Below are 18,988 nucleotides of genomic sequence, written 5' to 3' on the forward strand. Positions count from 1 at the left end.
TTTTTCGTGCCTTACAAATGATCAGGAGACGCAGAAGATTCTTCAAGAAGGGTTAAACTTTAATTTGCAAATCAAAGCTGAGACAGTCATTGAGCTAGTCGCTGATTGTCCACCGATTCTCGGACACAGCAGCTTTTTAAAGCAATCTCCTGGACCAGTTGCTATAGTTGCATATCACACGTACTATCTTGTCCCTATTGTTTCTACCTATTGACTTATTCATATTCTAGTCTACATCTCTTAGCTACCTCTTATTAACACACCATTGTTTTTAGCATTTCACATAGTTTTGGTTACACAGCAAATAATACAAGTTTTATACTCCATAATATTTATACTCCAATAAAAGCTTGATAGGATAACACTGCTATCAGAATGTATATAAGTGTGTTATAAGACTTCTTGTTATTATTTGAGCTTTATTTTGGGGGAGGGGGTAGAATTTAGTGGGTGTACTTGATGCACCATCAATAACTCTCGGAGACATGAGGCGAAATATAGGCTTTTATTGGCTGGAAGAAAGAACAAGCAGCAAATGACCACCACACTACATCCTGGAGACTGAGGCCGGGGCTGTGTCTCCAATCGCCTTTATACCGGGGTTCGTGGGAGGAGCCACGGTCTGTGGGAGAAGCCACAGGAGCAGTCAGCAGTCAGACAGGTATATGTAGTTCACCACATTTACCCCCCCTTTGTTTTAAAAGAAAGTCCTCATGGGGCGAAGTTTCTTACAAGTATATTTACAGGTTAAGTCTATCAGGTGGTCAAATCTGTCGCTGCGATCTACGTAACACCGGCTGTGATTGCACAGGTGCCGGTGGTGATTGCACCGGAGACGGTGGTTGTGCTGGTTCCGGCCTAACTGGAGGTGTCAGCCCACTAGGCGTCAGTGATCCCTCACGCGTGTGCGAGGCGCCTGGTATATACGCGTACGAGACGCCCGGTATATGAGTGTTGTGAGGAGTCTGTGTAGGGCTCGGTGTGCGCGGTGTCACCTCGGGTACAGGGTTCATAGTTACCGTGGAGTGTTCGGGGTAGTGGTTTGCTGCTCCTGCGGGCGCCAGGTCGCGGACGGAGATCGTGTCCTCCCGCCCATCAGGTAAGACCATGTAGGCATACTGGGGGTTTGCATGTAGTAGGTGAACCCTCTCGACCAGCGGGGAGTATTTATTGCTCCTCGCATGTTTCCGGAGCAGCACTGGCCCTGGGGATGTCAGCCAAGCCGGTAGGGTGGTCCCAGTGGCAGACTTCCTGGGAAAAGAAAATAGGCGCTCATGAGGGGTGGCATTGGTGGACGTACATAACAGGGAGCGGATAGAGTGGAGTGCCTCGGGAAGGACCTCCTGCCATCAAGAGACCGGCAACCCCTTTGACTTAAGGCTAAAAGTGTGGCCTTCCACACTGTGGCATTCTCCCTCTCCACCTGTCCATTCCCCCGTGGATTATAGCACGTGGTCCTACTAGTAGCAATGCCCCTAGCCAGCAGGTACTGGCGCAGCTCGTCACTCATAAAGGAGGACCCTCTATCACTGTGGATATAGCAGGGATATCCGAACAGAGTGAAGAGCTGGCGCAGGGCTTTTATGATGGATGTGGTAGTGGTGTCGGGGCAGGGGATGGCAAAGGGGAACCGCGAGTACTCGTCGATAATGTTGAGACATTGCGGTCGGTGGAAGGAAGGGGGCCCTTAAAGTCAACACTCAGTCGCTCAAAGGGGCGGGTGGCCTTGATAAGTTGCACCTTTTCAGGACGGTAGAAGTGCGGTTTGCACTCAGCGCAGACTTGGCAGTCCCTGGTCATCGTCCTGATGTCCTCAAGGGAGTACGGCAGGTTCCGGGCTTTCACAAAATAGTAAAATCGGGTGATCCCCGGGTGGCAAAGATGTGCATGGAGGGTGTATAGCCGGTCGAGCTGTGCGCTGGCACACGCTCCCCGGGATAGGGCATCAGGGGGCTCATTGAGCCTTCCAGGCCGGTACAGGGTGTCATAGTTGTAGGTGGAGAGTTCTATTCTCCACCGCAAAATTTTATCATTTTTGATTTTGCCCCGCTGTTGGTTGCTGAACATGAACGCAACTGAGCGCTGGTCGGTCAGCAAGGTGAACCTTTTGCCAGTGAGATAGTGCCTCCAGTGCCTAATAGGTTCCACTATGGCCTGGGCTTCTTTCTCCACCGCAGAGTGCCGAATTTCAGGGCCTTGAAGGGTACGAGAAAAGAATGCTACTGGCCTGCCTGCCTGATTGAGGGTAGCAGCCAGCTCGAAATCAGAGGCGTCACTCTCTACTTGGAAGGGAATGGTTTCATCCACCACATGCATCGTTGCTTTGGCAATGTCCCCTTTAATGCGGCAGAAGGCTGCGCGGGCCTCGGCAGAGAGGGGAAATGTGGTGGACTTGACCAGGGGGCGGGCCTTGTCTGCGTAATGGAGGACCCATTGGGCGTAATAGGAAAAGAAGCCCAGGCACCGTCTGAGGGCTCTGAGGGTGGTGGGAAGAGGGAGATCTAACAGGGGGCGCATACGGTCGGGATCAGGGCCAATGACCTCGTTCTCCACGACATACCCAAGGATAGCGAGTCGGGTGGTTCCAAACATACACTTGTCCCTGTTATAAGTAAGGTTCAGGGCTTTGGCCACTTGGAAAAATTGTTGGAGGTTGGTGTTGTGATCCGGCCAGTCGTGACCACAGATGGTGATGTTATCCAGGTAGGGAAATGTGGCCTTCAGTTGGCACTGGTCCACCATTTCCCTCTGGAAGACAGAGACACCATTTGTGACACCGAAGGGGATGCGCAGGAAGTGATAGAGCCTGCCGCCCGCCTCGAAGGCGGTGTAGGGGCGGTCCTCTGGGCGGATGGGGAGCTGAAGGTAAGCGGATTTCACATCTATTGTCGAGTACACCTTGTACTGAGCTATCTGGTTGACCATATCCGCGATGCGGGGTAGGGGGTACGCGTCAAGCTGAGTGAACCTATTGATGGTCTGGCTATAGTCCACGACCATCCTATTTTTCTGCCTGGTCTGAACAACAACCACCTGGGCCCTCCAAGGACTTGTGCTTGGCTCAATGATCCCCTCCCTGAGCAGCCGCTGCACCTCCGACTGAATGAAGGCCCTGTCCCCCGCGCTGTACCTCCTGCTTTTTGTTGCCACAGGTTTACAGTCGGGGGTCAGGTTGGCGAACAGCGGTGGGGGAAGGATCTTGAGGGTGGAGAGGCTGCAAGTGGTGTCAGTAGCGCAGCTGTTGGCATGGTGCTGGGTGGGATGTGTGGGTCAGTGTGTGTGCGTGGTCAGTAGCGGGGTATATGACAAAGTCCCACAAAACTGAGGATTCCTGACAGTGAGTGGTGGGAGGGGCCCGTCATATGCCATAGTCACACTTTCGAGGTGGCTCTGGAAGTCCAGCCCCAATAGCACAGGCGCACACAGTTGAGGCATGACCAGTAGCGCAAAGTCCCGATACTCTGTGCCCTGCACCACCAATGTCGCTACACAACCCACCTGGATGTCTGTGGAATGCGACCCAGAAGCCATGGTGACCCTTTGGCTTACCAGCCGTGTCACGAGTCCACAGCGTTGCACCGTGTCCAGGTCAATAAAACTCTCAGTGCTGCCCGTGTGAAACAGGCAGCTAGTCCTGTTCCCCTCCACCAGGATGTCCATCATTGACCTTGCAAGCTGGTGCGGGGCGCTTTGGTCGAGGGTTACGGAGACCAGAGTTGAACCGCCCTCTTGGTGCCCGGTAAGCACCGGTGGGTCGGGGGCAGGGCGAGTTGGCGCCAACAAAGATGGCCGCCCCCATGTCTCGCACGAGGCGGGCAGGCAAGATGGCGGCCCCCATGCCTCCCACGAGGCGGGCAGGCAAGATGGCGGCCCCCATGCTTCACATGCAGCGCTGCCCGACCCCGCTCGTGGTTCAGACTTACAGACCTTGGCGAAATGGCCCTTCTTTCCGCAGCTGGAGCAGGTAGCTTCTCGGGCCAGGCAGTGTTTTTGGGGGTGCTTTTCGAGTCCGCAGAAGTAACACTGCGCGGACTTGTGACTGGCAGCAGCTGTGGTCGGTTTCGGGGAGTTCGTGGACTCGCAACTGGCGCGGCGGTGGTGGATTCGCTCGCGGGTGGCGGGGTCTGCAGTGTCCACGGAACCGGCGGGGGATCGCGTGGCTGGACAGCGTCAGCGTTGTGCAGAGCAGCCTCCAGCGTGTCGGCTGTCTCGATCGCCGAGTGTAAGGTAAGATCGGCATTTTCCAGCAGCCGCTGGCGCACGTACACTGACCTGATTCCCGTAACGAAGGCGTCTCGTACTAGCAGCTCCGCATGTTGTCCCGCCGTCAGTCCCTTGCAGTCGCAGGCCCGCACGAGTGTCTGTAGGGCCCGGAGAAACTCCCCGCTCGACTCGCCGGTTCGCTGCCGCCACATCGCTAAGCGATGTCTTGCGTAGACGGTGTTCACCGGCCACAGGTACTGTCTTTTGAGGGCATCCAGTGCCCCTTGGTAGGTCGGCAGGTCTCTGATAAGGGAGAATACTTTCGGACTCACTCTGGAAAGGAGGATTTTGTACATTGTGGCAGGCTCAGTCACAAGAATCACTTCCAAGTATGATTGGAAGCATGCAAGCCAGAGTTCAAAGGCAAGAGCTGCTTCTGGAGCTTGGGGGTCCAAGTCTAATTTTTCCGGACGTAAAATACTCTCCATGTTTTAAAACTTCCAGCCAATAAAATTGATGCACCATCAATAACTCTTGGAGACGTGAGGTGAGATATAGGCTTTTATTGGCTGGAAGAAAGAACAAGCAGCAAATGACCACCACACTACATCCTGGAGACTGAGGCCGGGGCTGTGTCTCCAATTGCCTTTATACCGGGGTCCGTGGGAGGAGCCACAGGAGCAGTCAGTAATCAAACAGGTATATGTAGTTTACCACAGTACTTCCAGCCTCTTTGCTCCACACTCCAACTCTGTAGATGATGGTAATTCACCTTATGTTGGTCTTCCAACTGCCAAGATGAAAAACTCAGAAGAAACTCTAAGTTTCTCTTTCGGTTAAATATCATGGTTATTCATTTGAATTAGCAACTATTTCCATTGTATTTGTGAAAGCATGGCTTAGCACACACAACAATTAGGTTTTACTCACCCTATTTTCCCTACAGCCATTTTCCATACTCACACTTCATGCTTTTTCTTTAATAAGATCCGTCATCTTGCTTTCCCAAAAGTAGGATGTTAGTTATTTATTGTGACTGTGAAGGTCACTCCATCTTCGTTGCCTCAGGATGGTTCCACACTGCTACTGCAGATCTTTGGCTCAACTCACATTTACTGTGTTAGAGAGGTCACACTAACTCCATACTCAAAGAGAGAACTCATTTACTTTTTCCTCAGCCCACATGCAAAGTGTATGTGCACAGGGGTTTACATTCATTGCAGACTCCTTAAACATGCAAACATTTCTAGATGGAAGTAAGCTCTGTATCGGGGGCAGAGGCATTGATAGGCTCAGTCAGAAAATAAAGTTCCTTGAGATCACATGAGGCAAAGGTAAAAAAAATGTAAATTTATAAGAAATCATAAGAACCAGAGCGTTTTACATGAAAATGGACGAAGTAGAAGAAAATCATTGCTTTGCCTGGAAAGTGTATTTGGGTTGCTGGACAAAGGGAATCGAAGAGATAAGAGCAGCAGAATCCCCTGTGATTGCACAGTAACATAATACAAGATGGGGAAAGACACTAACAGAGATGGAAAAGTGAACCAAAATATCCTGGAGGGAATCAAAGTTCAAATTTCAACATAAACTTATTATCCATGTATGTATAGACTACCATAAACTACCTCGAGATTCGTTTTATTGCAGGCATTTACAGGAGAAAAGAAATACAATAGAATTTTATGAAAAGCTATGTAGAAACAGACAGAGACTGACAAACACCAATGGCAAAAGAAGACAAACTCCCAATAAAAATAATACTGAGAGCATAAATTGTAAAGAGTCCTTGAAATTGAGCCTGTAGGTTGTGGAATCAGTTCATTGTGGTGAATGAAGTTATCCACTGCCAGTTCAGGAGCCTGATGGTAATAACTGTTTCTGAACCTGGTGTGTGGGACCCAAAGTTTCTGTACCTCCTAGAATTTAGAATTTATTTAAATCTTATATCCATCCCATAATTTGAGGGATTAAAAATCTTTATGTTATGACTCTGTTGTAATGTACAAGCATGTGGATTTAAAAGTCTAATGGCTTGCAGAAAGAAGCTGTCCTGTATCCGGTTGGTCCTGGCTTTAATGCTACAGTACCCTTTGCCAGATAGAAGCAGCTGAAACAGATAATGTTTGGGGTGATTAATGTCCCCAATGACCTTCCAGGCCTTCTTTCTGCACCTGCTGCTATAAATGTCCTCAATGGAGGGAAGTTCACATCCACAGATGTGTTGGGCTGTCCATAGCAATCTCTTCAGTGCTGAGCGATCAAGTTTGGTGCAGTTCCCATACCAGACAGTGATACAGCCAGTCAGTATGCTCTCAATGGTGCCCCTGTAGAATATCTTGAGGATTTGGGGGCCCACACCAGGCTTCTTCAGTCGCCTGAGGTGGAAAAGACTACTTTTTTGTCACAAAGCCATTGTGTACAGTCCAGGTGAGATCATCAGTGATGAATTTATCAAGGAACTTGGAACTACTTACCCTCTCAACTACAGACCATTGATGATAGCAGCAAGAAGCGAGGGTGGTCTGAATGGTGGGTGTCCTTGATGATAGGTATTATTTTCTTGCGACAGTGCTCCATGTAAAAGTATTCAGTGGAGGGGAGGGCTTTACCTGTGATGAACATGGGCTGTATCCAGCACTTTCCGTTCCTTGGCATTGGTGTTTCCATACCAGGTCATGAAGCAACCTATCAGGATACTCTCTGCTGTGCAGTTATAGAAGTTTATCAGTTTGACATGCTGGATCTATTCAGACATCTAAGAAATCCGTGTCTTCTCTGTAATCAGGCAGATTCTCTGATATGTCGATGTCAAGGAATTTAAAGCTACTGACCCTCTCCTCAAATGAAGGCTGACTTGTGGATCTCCTTCTTCCTCCTGTGGGTGAGCAGCTCTTTGGTTTTGCCGATGCTGAGTGAGAGATTGTGAGAGTCCTATGAAAGTACATAAAAAGTATAGCACAGCTAGTCCATGCCGAACCATTTAAACTGCAGAGTCCCATCGACCTACACCCAGAACATAGCCATCCACACCCCTGCCATCCAGGTACCTATCCAAAGTTCTCTTAAATGTTGAAATTGAGCTCACATACACCACTTATGCTGGCAGCTGGAGAGTGGTTGTTTCCCCTTCTGTTCCCCTGAAGCATTTCACCTCTCACCCTTAACCCGTGATCTCTAGTTGTACTCTTTCAACCTTATTTACATCTTTCCTGTAGGTTGGTGACCAAAACTGTACACAATACTCCAAATTATGCCTCACCAATGTCTTATACAACTTCAACGTAACATCCCATCTCCTGTACTCATAACTTTGATTTATGAAGGCCAATGTACCAAAGGTTTTTTTTAATGACTCTTACAACAACACACACAAAATGCTGGTAGAACACAGCAGGCCAGGCAGCATCTATAGGGAGAAGCGCTGTTGACGTTTCGGGCTGAGACCCTTCGTCAGGACTAACTGAAAGGAAAGATAGTAAGAGATTTGAAAGTAATGGGGGGAGGGGGAAATGCGAAATGATAGAAGACCGGAGGGGGTGGGATGAAGCTAAGAGCTGGAAAGGTGATTGGTGAAAATGATACCGAGCTGGAGAAGGGAAAGGATCATGGGACGGGAGGCCTCGTGAGAAGGATGGGGGGGGGGGGGGAAGCACCAGAGGGAGATGGAGAACAGGCAAACAACTAAATATGTCAGGGATGGGGTAAGAAGGGGAGGAGGGGCATTAACGGAAGTTAGAGAAGTCAATGTTCATGCCATCAGGTTGGAGGCTACCCAGCCGGTATATAAGGTGTTGTTCCTCCAACCTGAGTTTGGATTCATTTTGACAATAGAGGAGGCCACGGATAGACATATCAGAATGGGAATGGGACGTGGAATTAAAAGCGTAGCCACTGGGAGATCCTGTTTTCTCCGGCGGACCGAGCGCAGGTGTTCAGCGAAATGGTCTCCCAGTCTGCGTCGGGTCTCACCAATATATAAAAGGCCACACCGGGAGCACCGGACGCAGTATACCACACCAGCCGACTCACAGGTGAAGTGTCGCCTCACCTGGAAGGACTGTCTGGGGCCCTGAATGGTGGTGAGGGAGGAAGTGTAAGGGTACTTGTTCCGCTTACAAGGATAAGTGCCAGGAGGGAGATCGGTGGGAAGGGATGGGGGGGGGACGAGTGGACAAGGGAATCGCGTAGGGAGCGATCCCTGCGGAAAGCAGAAAGACGGGGGGAGGGAAAGATGTGCTTGGTAGTGGGATCCCGTTGGAGGTGGCGGAAGTTACGGAGAATTATACGTTGGACCTGGTGGCTGGTGGGGTGGTAAGTGAGGACAAGGGGAACCCTATCCCGAGTGGGGTGGCGGGCGGATGGGGTGAGGGCAGATGTGCGGGAAATGGGAGAGATGCGTTTGAGAGCAGAATTGATAGTGGAAGAAGGGAAGCCCCTTTGTTTAAAAAAGGAAGACATCTCCTTCGTCCTGGAATGAAAAGCCTCATCCTGAGAGCAGATACGGTGGAGACGGAGGAATTGTGAGAAGGGGATAGCATTTTTGCAAGAGACAGGGTGGGAAGAGGAATAGTCCAGGTAGCTGTGAGAGTCTGTAGGCTTAAAGTAGATATCAGTAGATAAGCCGTCTCCAGAGATGGAGACAGAAAGATCAAGAAAGGGGAGGGAGGTGTCGGAAATGGACCATGTAAATTTGAGGGCAGGGTGAAAGTTGGAGGCAAAGTTAATGAAGTCAACGAGCTCAGCACGCGTGCAGGAGGCAGCGCCAATGCAGTCGTCGATGTAGCGAAGGAAAAGGTGGATACCCGTATAGACCTGGAACATGGACTGTTCCACAAAGCCAACAAAAAGGCAGGCATAACTGGGACCCATACGGGTTCCCATGGCTACATCCCTGGTTTGGAGGAAGTGGGAGGAGCCAAAGGAGAAATTATTGAGAGTAAAAACTAATTCCGCTAGACAGAGGAGAGTGGTGGTGGGGGGGGGGGGGGGGTTGGTTAGGTCTGGAATCCAAAAAGAAGCGAAGAGCTTTGAGACCATCTGGGTGGGGGATGGAGGTATATAGGGACTGGACATCCATGGTGAAAATAAGGTGGTGGGGGCCAGGGAACTTAAAATCATTGAAAAAATTGCATGAGAAGTGTCACGAACATAGGTGGGAAGAGACAGTGTCAAGGTATGCAGAAATGAGTTCAATGGGGCAGGAGCAAGCTGAGACAATAGGTCTACCTGGACAGGCAGGTTTGTGGATTTTGGGTAGGAGGTAGAAACGGGAAGTGCAGGGTGTGGGAACTATGAGGTTGGTGGCAGTGGATGGGAGATCCCCAGAGCTGATAAGGTTGGTGATGGTATAGGAGACAATGGCCTGGAGCTCCTTAGTGGGGTCATGATCAAGGGGTAAATAAGAGGAGGTATCAGAGAGTTGTCGCTGTTCCTCGGCCAGGTAGAGGTCAGTACGCCAGACAACAACAGCTCCCCTCTTATCAGCAGGTTTTATAGTGAGGTTGGGATTGGTGCAGAGGGAGCGGAGAGCAGAGCGTTCGGAAGGAAATGACTCTATCTACTTGTGACGCCACTTTCAATGAATTATGGAGATGTATTCCCAGATCCCTTTGTTCTACCACACTCCTCAGTGCCCTACCCTGTGTAAGACCTACCCTGTGTAAGACCTACCCTGTGTAAGACCTGCCCTGTGTAAGACCTGCCCTGTGTAAGACCTACCCTGTGTAAGACCTGCCCTGGTTGGTCCTACCAAAGTGCAACTCCTTGCACTTGTCTGCATTAAATTCCATCTGCCACTTTTCAGCCCAGTTTTCTAGCCGGTCCATCTCCCATCACAAGCCTTCCTTTCTGCCCATTACACCTCCAGTCCCGGTGTCATGCACAAATTTGCTGATCCAGTTAACCACATTATCATCCGAATCATTGATATAGATGGCAAACAGCAACGGAACCAGCAGCAATCTCTCTGGCACTCCGCTAGTCACAGGCGTCCAGTCAGAGGGGCAACCATCTACTACCACTCTCTCACTTCTCCCACAAAGCCAATGTCTAATCCAATTTACTACCTCATTTTTGAATGCCAAGTGACTGAACCTTCTTGACCAACCTCCCATGTGGGACCTTGTCAAATGCCTTGCTAAAGTCCATGTAGACAACATCCACTGTCTTGTCTTCATCAACTTTCCTGGTAACTTCCTTGAAAAACTGTATTAGATTGGCTAAATACAACTTATCATGCACAAAATCTTGTTGACTAGCCCTAATCAGTCCATATCTATCCAAATACATTTATATGCTTTCCCTTAGAATACCTTCTGATAACTTTCCCACTACTGATATAATTTCCTGGTTTAATTTTAGAGCCTTTCTTAAAGAAAGGAACAATGTTAGCTATCCTCCAGTCCTCCAGAACTTCACCTGTAAATAAGGGTAATGTAAGTTTCTCTGTCAGGGCCCCTGCAGTTTCTTCACTTGCCTCCCACAGGGTCTGATGGAAACCTTAGCAGGCCCTGGGGATTTATCCACCGTAGTTTACCTCAAGACAACAAACACTTCCTCCTCTGTAATACGTATAGGATCCATTACCTCACTGATGTTTTGCCTCACTTCTAAAGACCTACGTCCATCTCCCAAGTAAATACAGATGCAAAATATCCATTTAAGACCTCCCCCACCTATTTAGCTCCACACATAGATTACCATTCTGGTCTCCCAGGGGACCAATTTTGTCCCTTAAAATCCTTTTGCTCTTAACATATTTGTAGAATCCCTTAGGATTTTCCTTTACCTTGTCTGCTGGGGAAATATTATACCTTTTTTAGCCCTCCTGATTTCTTTAAGTGTTCTCTTGCATTTCTTATACCCCATAAGTGCCTTATTTGTTCCTACCTGCCTTTACCTGCTATGCACCTCCTTTTTTCTCTTAACCAGGACTTCACGATCTCTTGAAAATCAAGATTCCCTACACCTGTTATCTTTACCTTTTATTCTGACAGGCACATACAAGTTTGTACTCTCAAAATGTTACTTTTGAAGGCCTCCCACTTACCAAGTACACCATTGTGGTCAAGCAGCCTGTCCCAATCCACACTTGCTAGATCCTTTCAAATACCAACAAAATTGGTCTTTCTCCAATTTAGAACCTCAACCCATCGACCAGACCTATCTTACATACACTCTTGTTGGGACTTCTACGATCTGATTAAGGAAACTTTCTTGAACATATTTGATAAACTGTATCCCATCTCGTCCTTTTACAGTACGAGAGTCCCAGTCTATATGTGGAAGTTAAAATCACCTACTATAACATCATGTTTCGCACAACAGTCTGCAATCTCTTTACGGATTTATTCCTCTGTAATATCGCCCCATTAGTGTGGCACATCTTTCTTATTCCTCAATTCCACCCAAAAAGATTCACTAGGGGAGATCCCTAGTCTGTCTTGACTGAGCACTGCCGTGATATTTTCCCCGACTAGTAATGCCACCCCTGCCCCTTTAATCCCTCCCACTCTGTCCCGGAATATTGAGCTGCCAATCCCGGCCAAGTCTCACTAATTAGATTAGATTAGATTCAACTTTATTGTCATTGTGCTGAGTACAGATACAAAGCCAATGAGATACAACTAGCATCTAACCAGAAATGCAAAGTATAGTATTATTTACAAAATAACCGTGGATAAAAAGTGCTACAGTACACAAATATAAAAGTACTGAGACAGTACAATATGGGTGCAATACTGCTTAGCGCTGTATTGTGAGGTTCAGCAGGGTCACAGCCTCAGGAAAGAAGCTCTTCCGGTGCCTGCTGGTGTGGGAGCAGAGGCTCCTGTAGTGCCTACCGGATGGGAGGAGAGTAAAAAGTCCATGGTTAGGGTGAGATGCATCCTTGATAATGCTTTTCGCCCTGCCCAGGCAGCGTTTATGGTAAATGTTCTCAATGGTGGGCAATTGGGTGCCGATGATCCACTGGGCAGTTTTCACCTCCCGCTGGAGTGCTTTGTGGTCTGATATGGGACAATCGCCATACCACACTGAGATGCAGTTGGGGAGTATGCTCTCAATGGTACAGCGGTAAAAATACGTTAGTGTCCTGGGACAGACGTGAGCTTTCTTGATGCTCTGCAGGAAATAAAGGCGCTGTTGTGCCTTTTTGATCAGGATGGAGGAGTTCAGGGACCAGGTGAGATTCTCGCAAATGTGGACACCAAGGAATCTGAAGCTTGATGCATGCTCCACTACAGCTCTATTGATGTAGATGGGGACGTGAGTATGGCTCCTAGCATGCCTGAAGTCCACAATGATCTCCTTGGTCTTCTGGGTTAAGGGCCAGGTGGTTGTCGGCACACCGTGTGCCCAGGTGCTGGACGTCATCCTTGTAGGCCGTCTCGTCATCCCCTCTGATCAGGGCAGTCACCGTGGTGTCATCTGCGAACTTGATTATGGAGTTAGAACCACATACAGGAACGCAGTCATAGGTGAAAAGGGAGTACAGAAGAGGGCTCAGCACACAGCCTTGAGGCACGCTGGTGTTCAGGGTGAGAGTGGAGGAGGAGAGGTTGTCTGACTTAGCAGATTGGGGTCTGTTAGTCAGAAAGTTCATGGTCCAATTGCAGAGGGATGAGCTGATACCAAGCTGGCGAAGTTTGACGATCAGCTTGGAGGGGGTCACAGTATTGACTTATATACCAACTCTGTCCTTCAGCACATCAACAAGTGTGTAGATAGAGTGACATCACAAAAACAAATCAAAGTTTTCCCCAATCAGAAACCACGGATGAACAGAGAGGTTCGCCTCCTGCTCAAAGCCAGAGATTCAGCCTTCAGGTCAGGAGACTGGGAGGTTTACAGCTCAGTCAGGGCCAACCTGAGGAGGGGAATCTCTCAGGCTAAACACACATACAAACAGAGAATTGAGGAGCATTTCAACTCCTCGGACCCCCGGCGTATGTGGCATGGCATACAGGTCATTACAGACTTCAAACCACCTAGTAGTGTCCCCTTTCAGCTCTGCTTCCCTCCCTGATGAGCTCAATTATTTCTACGCTTGCTTTGACTGAGAGAACAGGGAGGTCACCCTCAAAGCGGATCTCCAACCTGGTGAACTGCCTCTCTCACTTTCCAGCTCCGATGTTTGCGCCACCCTGAGCACGGAGAATGAATGGAAGGCAGCTGGTCCGGATGGAATACCTGACTGTGTGCTCAGAGTCTGTGCAGGGACGTTGGCCTACAATTCCATGTATTGATCCATGCCCTGAGCTCATCTGCCTTTCCTACAATACCATTGTTAATGGAGCACTCAACCAGATTTTCATTCTCTCTCCTAAATACTGACACGTCACTACCTTTGATTCAGCCAACTGTGATGTCATCAGCAAATTTAAATACAATATTGAAGCTGTGCTTAGCCTCACATTCATAAGTGTAAAGTGAGTAGTGCAGAGGGCTAAGTAGACAGCCCTGTGGTGCACCTGTACTAATGCTGAGTGTGGAGGAAATGTTGTTGTCAATCCAAACTAACTGGGCTCTGTCAATGTGCAAGTCATGAATCCAGATGTACAGGAAGATGCCCAGGAGCTTAGTGATGAGTTTTGACGAGACAATAGTACTGAATGCTGAGAAGGGGAATGAACCTTCAGAATGCCAGTAAGGTCATAGAGGGGAAGACCTGATTGTTGATGGAATCATTGGAACCAAATGTTGAATCTGGTGATTTGGAAGGTGAGGACAAAGGGAACTTGATCTTTATTCTGGTTGGAAAGAAAGGGTGAGGTTGGGGAAATAGAACGAACAGGGTTGAAGGCCCTGTCAACCATAGTGAAAGGGAAACAACTCTTGAGAGGAATGGATTGATTTGTTAGGTGGCATCAGTAGAGTTAAAATGGAGAAACTGGGAGAATCGAATGAAGACCTCACACAATGCAATTATGAGGAAGCAGAGACAAGATAGAGATTCACTTCTTCCGATATTTTCACATTTGATCTTCCCTACTTTGACAAAATCAAATGCAGATTGGGTAACTATTTTTGAAGAACACCTTAGTATCATGACTGGAGGAGTGAACTGAGTTTACACTTGTTAGTCACTTTAGACTTCAGACCAATCTCAGTCTGCACTCCCTTCCTATTGTGTTCCAGGGAAGCTTAATGTAGATTTGGGAAATAGCACCATCTTCTGACAAGGCCTTGATTTCAACATTATCAAGTGATAGGCATCCTGGTCTTCTATCTAACACTTCAGATCTTATCTATTTTATTTGATTTACATTTGTCCCAGGCACAAACTTGATTCTCACTACCACCCTTTTTCAGCTAGCTCCCTCTCTGATTTTAAGGTTCAACCTCACCTGCTCTCTACCATATCACAGACCACTTGGTCACTGACCTTTGACCACTGCTTATTATTTATCTTTTTTATGTTTATCAATCTGAAACAATAATTATGTTTTTTTTCTGTCCACGGGTGCTACCATAATTGCTGAGCATTTCTAATTCTTTGTGTTTTTCATTCAGGTTTCCAGACCTGCTGTTCATCTGCATCAGTGAAACCAACAAACTCACAGGTGGGAGAGGATGCACTAAAGGGGCAGATTGGCTAGTGGGTTAGTAAATTCTGATCCTTCCATTTTTTTACTTTGAGCTTCAGGCTACTCTCAGCGCATCATTTCAAATGTTCCTTTTCAGTTTTGAATGGCTGTAGGCCAGGAACTCCCATGATGTTACATTTCTCAAGAAGGCTTTGGAAATATCTGTGATCATTTTCAACAAACAGGTTGAATACGTTCCCATTTATGCAGAATGAACAATCTGTTAGAGGAATTCAACAGTATGGGCAGCATCTGTGAAATGGAAAAGAATAGTTGATGTTTCAGGCTGAAATCCTAATTAGGACAGCACACCATTTATGCTAGTAATTTGGTCCACTTTAGCAGGAATATAAGAAGCATTCTAAGCGGATGATGAAGTAACTGGAGCTGATAAGAGAAGTCAAAGACAGTATAAAAGCAAAAGAGATGGCATACAATATTGCAAACACAGTACTAGTGGGAAATTAGAGGATTGGGAAGTCTTTAAAAAAACAGCAGAAGGCAACTAAATGAATAATGAGAGGAAAGATAAAATATGAAAATAAATTAGCTGATAATCTAACAGAGGATACCAAAAGTTTTTACAGTTCTGAAAAGAGTAAAAGGGAGGCAAGAGTAGTCATTGGGCCTCTAGAACATGCCAGTGGAGAAGCAGTAATGGGGAACAAGGAAATGAATAAGTATTTTGTCTTCATCGTGGAAGACACCAGCAACATGCCAGAAATTCATGGGGGGACAGCTGTGCAGAAGTGAATGTAGTTGCTATAACTAGGGAGAAGGCACTTAAAAAGCCAAAAGGTCTGAGGGAGGATACCTTGCCTGGACTGGACAAACTACACTCCAGAGTTCAGAAAGAGGGAGCTGAGGAGATTGTGAAGGCATTAATTGTGATCTTTCAAGAATCGCTAGAGTTAGGATGATTCCAGAGCACTGAAAAATCACAAAATTCACTTCACTCTTTAAGAAGGAAGATAGGCAAAGATAGTAAATTATTGACCAGTTAGTCTGACTTCAGTGGTTGGTAATATTTTAGGTGAGGTTTTGGGGTATTAGGAAGCATATGATAAGATAGACCAAAGTGAGTATGGTTTTCTTAAGGGGAGATCTTATCTGACAGATCTGTTGCGTTTCCTTGAGGAAATAACAGACAGGATAGACAAAGGTGACTCAGAGAATGTTGTTTGCTTGGATTTTCCAAAAGCCTTTGACAAGGTGCTGTACATGAGGCTCATAAACAAGATAGAAGCCTGTGGTATTACAAGAAGGTTATAGCAAAATAGGAGATTGGCTGACTAGCAGAAGACAAAGACTAAAGGAGGTCTTTTCTGGTCAGCTGCTGGTGACTTTGGAGTTGGGTCTGCTACTTTTCAGATGAAATGTTAATGATCTGGATAATGGAATTGATGGCTTTGTGGCCAAGTTTGTAGATGTCAGAAAGATAGGTGGAAAGATAGGCAGGTAGTGCTGAGGTAGCAGGGATTCTGAAGAAGGACTTAGATAGGTTGGGAGAATGGTTAAAAAAAGTGGCAGATGGAACACAGCACAGTGAAGTGTGTGGTCATACACTTTGGTAGAAGCAATAAAGGCTTTTAGACTATATTCTGAATGGAGAGAGAATCTGAAAATTTAAGTTGCAAAGGGACTTGGGAGTCTAGTGCAGGACTCCCTAGAAGTTAACTTGCAGGTAAGGAAGTCAGTACTAAGGAAGACAAACTCAATGTTAGCATTTGTTATGAGAGGACAAATGGATGTAATGCTGGACTTTATAAGGTCAGACCAGAACTTGAATATTGTGAGCAGCTTTGAGCCCCACTTCTGAGAAAAGATGTGCTAGTGTTGGAGAGAGTCCAGAAGAGATTTGTGAGAATGAAAAGGTTGATGCATGAGGAACATTTAATGGCTCTGGGTCTATACTCACTGGAGTTCAGAAAGTTGAAGGGTGTTCTCATTGAAACCTATCAAATATTGAAAGGCCTGGATGGGGTGGATACATCCAGTAGTGGGAGAATTTAGGATGAGAGACCACAGCCTCAGACTAAAAGGACATCCCTTTAGAACAGAAATGAAGAATTTCTTTAGGCAGAGTGTGATGAATCTGTCAAATGCAATCCTACAGACATCTCTGGAGTCCAAGTCATTGGGTATACAGTATTTACGACAGAAATTGATAGATACTTTTTATTAGTAAGGATATTAAAGGTTATGGAGAGAAGGTAGGAGAATGGTGTTGAGGAGGAATAATAAATCAGCCATGGTGGAATGGCAGAGCAGACTTGATGGGCCGAATAGCCGAATTCATTCCTATGCCTTTTGGAATCTTGTTGGAGGTGAGGTGTGGCTTTCTTTTCCAAGTAACGTTTATTCATTGGCATATAAATCTACTTCATCCTCGTAAGGCAGTGAAAAACCGTTTCCTAACACACAACCGAGAGTAAAGCCATCACCGTTTGTCCGGTGGGAGTAATGCGAGGCGCGCCGACTGCCCGCTCGGGCCGCTGTGTGGTGCTATGGAGCAGCCAGCCGGGTTGCGTTCGGGACATGGGGGCGGCTGCAGGAGAGTAACCGGGACATCAGAGGAAAGGTATCCCCTCGGATATTGCGGCTGCTGGAATAGCGCTGGGACTGCTGAGAAAGGCATGGGGAGGGTTGCTCATCTGTCCCCGCGAGGGTGGCCTGTTAGTCTTCCGATGGCTGCACCTCCGGAGCAGCTGCTGCTCCGGTGGAATCGGGGGCGTTTCCAGGCCTCGAGCTGCAGCACTTCGTGGGTTTGTTTTAAAGCAAATATGTCCTTTCTGTCCCGACCAGTAGCCCACCTCACCCACCACTACACACAAAAAAAGAAAGATCATTTAATTTTGTTTTTGGTACACTTGTTTGTTGAATTTTAAACTTTGTACAGGCTGTAGGCCGCTCTCCTTGGTTGTGTCCAAGCCAGCCAGTCTCCACTGTGGCTTGGCAATTTTTCAAATTTAACCTGGGCCTAAGCCTCTATCGAGGAGAGCGAAGTATAAGATAAAATGTACATCTTTTTCTGAAAATAATGTGCGGAATTGATTTACTGTGTGTCTTAAGATTAATTTGAACATACCAAGCGGTTCAGATTTAGTAAATTTAAAGAACAACTTAAAAAAATTTTTGATTATGGACCGAATTATTGGACGGTGCAAATTCTTCATACCATAAAAATTCTGAATTCAGAATGCTCCGGTTTCAAACCTGAACCACACACTGATTTATTCGGGCAACTACACGGAGCCTCCTTAAATCAGTAAAGTTAAACATTGCTGACGTATTGGAATTTATCGTAAAGACACTAACCAAAAATACTAAACTATGAAATTAAAATATATAGCATTTTTTTTTTAGCTTTCTCTCCTGCTATTTTTGTATGATTTAACTCTTATTGTGCTTCTGTTTGCTTTGTATCGTTACTCGTCTTGATTTGATTATGGTTTACTTAACTGAGTTAAAACTTTTTTTCGTTTTATCTAACATTCTATAATCTGTCTATTTTTCTTTAGAATTCTTAAATTGATTTTGTGTATTCAAACATAAGAATTACAGGATTGCATTTGGTATTATCACATATGAAGTACTTTCACTCATGAATGTTAATGAAAAGGATGAAAATAAGAAATAGTTGGAGAAATCAAAATGTAAATGTTGACAAATTTCTTGATATTCTGCATCCAAGGGTTTGAAAAGTGGTTCTGTAGAGTTATTGGATGAATTATTCAGCATTTGGAAAATTCTTAACAGTTCTTAGAAGTTTAGAAATATAATTATGTTCTTCAAGAAGTTGCTGTATCTATTACAGGAATACAATAAAATAAGAGCAGACATGGTTCCCAAACCCTGCCTTGCCTTTGAATATAATCATAGCAGATCTATACCTACATTGTCTATGCATGTTCCACTTACCCCTGAATTGCTTGATCTTTCCGGAATTTATATGCACCTTAAATATTTTTGATGCTTTAGTCCCCACCATTCTCTGGAACAGAGAATTCCAGATATTTTCCACTTCCTCGGAGAAGAGATTTCTACATACCTCAGTTCTAAGTGACTGGACCCTTGTAGGTATGTCCCTTTGTTTGAGGTTCTCTTAGGAGTGAAAATATTTCAATATCTACCCTGTGAGCAACCCCAAATTTTGTATATTTCAATAAGGTCACGGTGACCTTACTTCTAAATAC

The 18,988-nt window shown here is 46.4% G+C and overlaps 1 protein-coding gene and 1 long non-coding RNA gene across 7 annotated transcripts in view; one reads left to right on the plus strand and one right to left on the minus strand.

Annotated features, from left to right (window-relative positions):
- Nucleotides 1–517: 517 nt before the first annotated feature.
- Nucleotides 518–18,933, minus strand: LOC140726570 (uncharacterized). 2 transcript variants are annotated; one of them, XR_012098670.1, is made up of 3 exons: nt 18,844–18,933; nt 1,020–1,251; nt 518–622 (listed from the first exon to the last, which is right to left on the minus strand). It is a non-coding gene; the product is annotated as an uncharacterized lncRNA (long non-coding RNA). The 2 variants fall into 2 exon arrangements; XR_012098669.1 differs by having other exon boundaries at nt 18,714–18,925.
- LOC140726568 (protein transport protein Sec24B-like) overlaps nt 17,268–18,988 on the plus strand; it is a 182,927-nt gene continuing 181,206 nt past the window's right edge. For 4 of the 5 annotated variants that reach the window (XM_073043125.1, XM_073043124.1, XM_073043127.1 and 1 more), the window contains exon 1: nt 17,268–17,373. The gene's annotated coding sequence lies outside the window, so the exon portion shown is untranslated. The remainder of the gene's footprint in view (nt 17,374–18,988) is intronic. The other variant, XM_073043126.1, reaches the window with a different exon arrangement.

The sequence above is a fragment of the Hemitrygon akajei genome, chromosome 4 (assembly GCF_048418815.1).
Source record: "Hemitrygon akajei chromosome 4, sHemAka1.3, whole genome shotgun sequence".
Lineage (NCBI taxonomy): Eukaryota > Metazoa > Chordata > Chondrichthyes > Myliobatiformes > Dasyatidae > Hemitrygon > Hemitrygon akajei.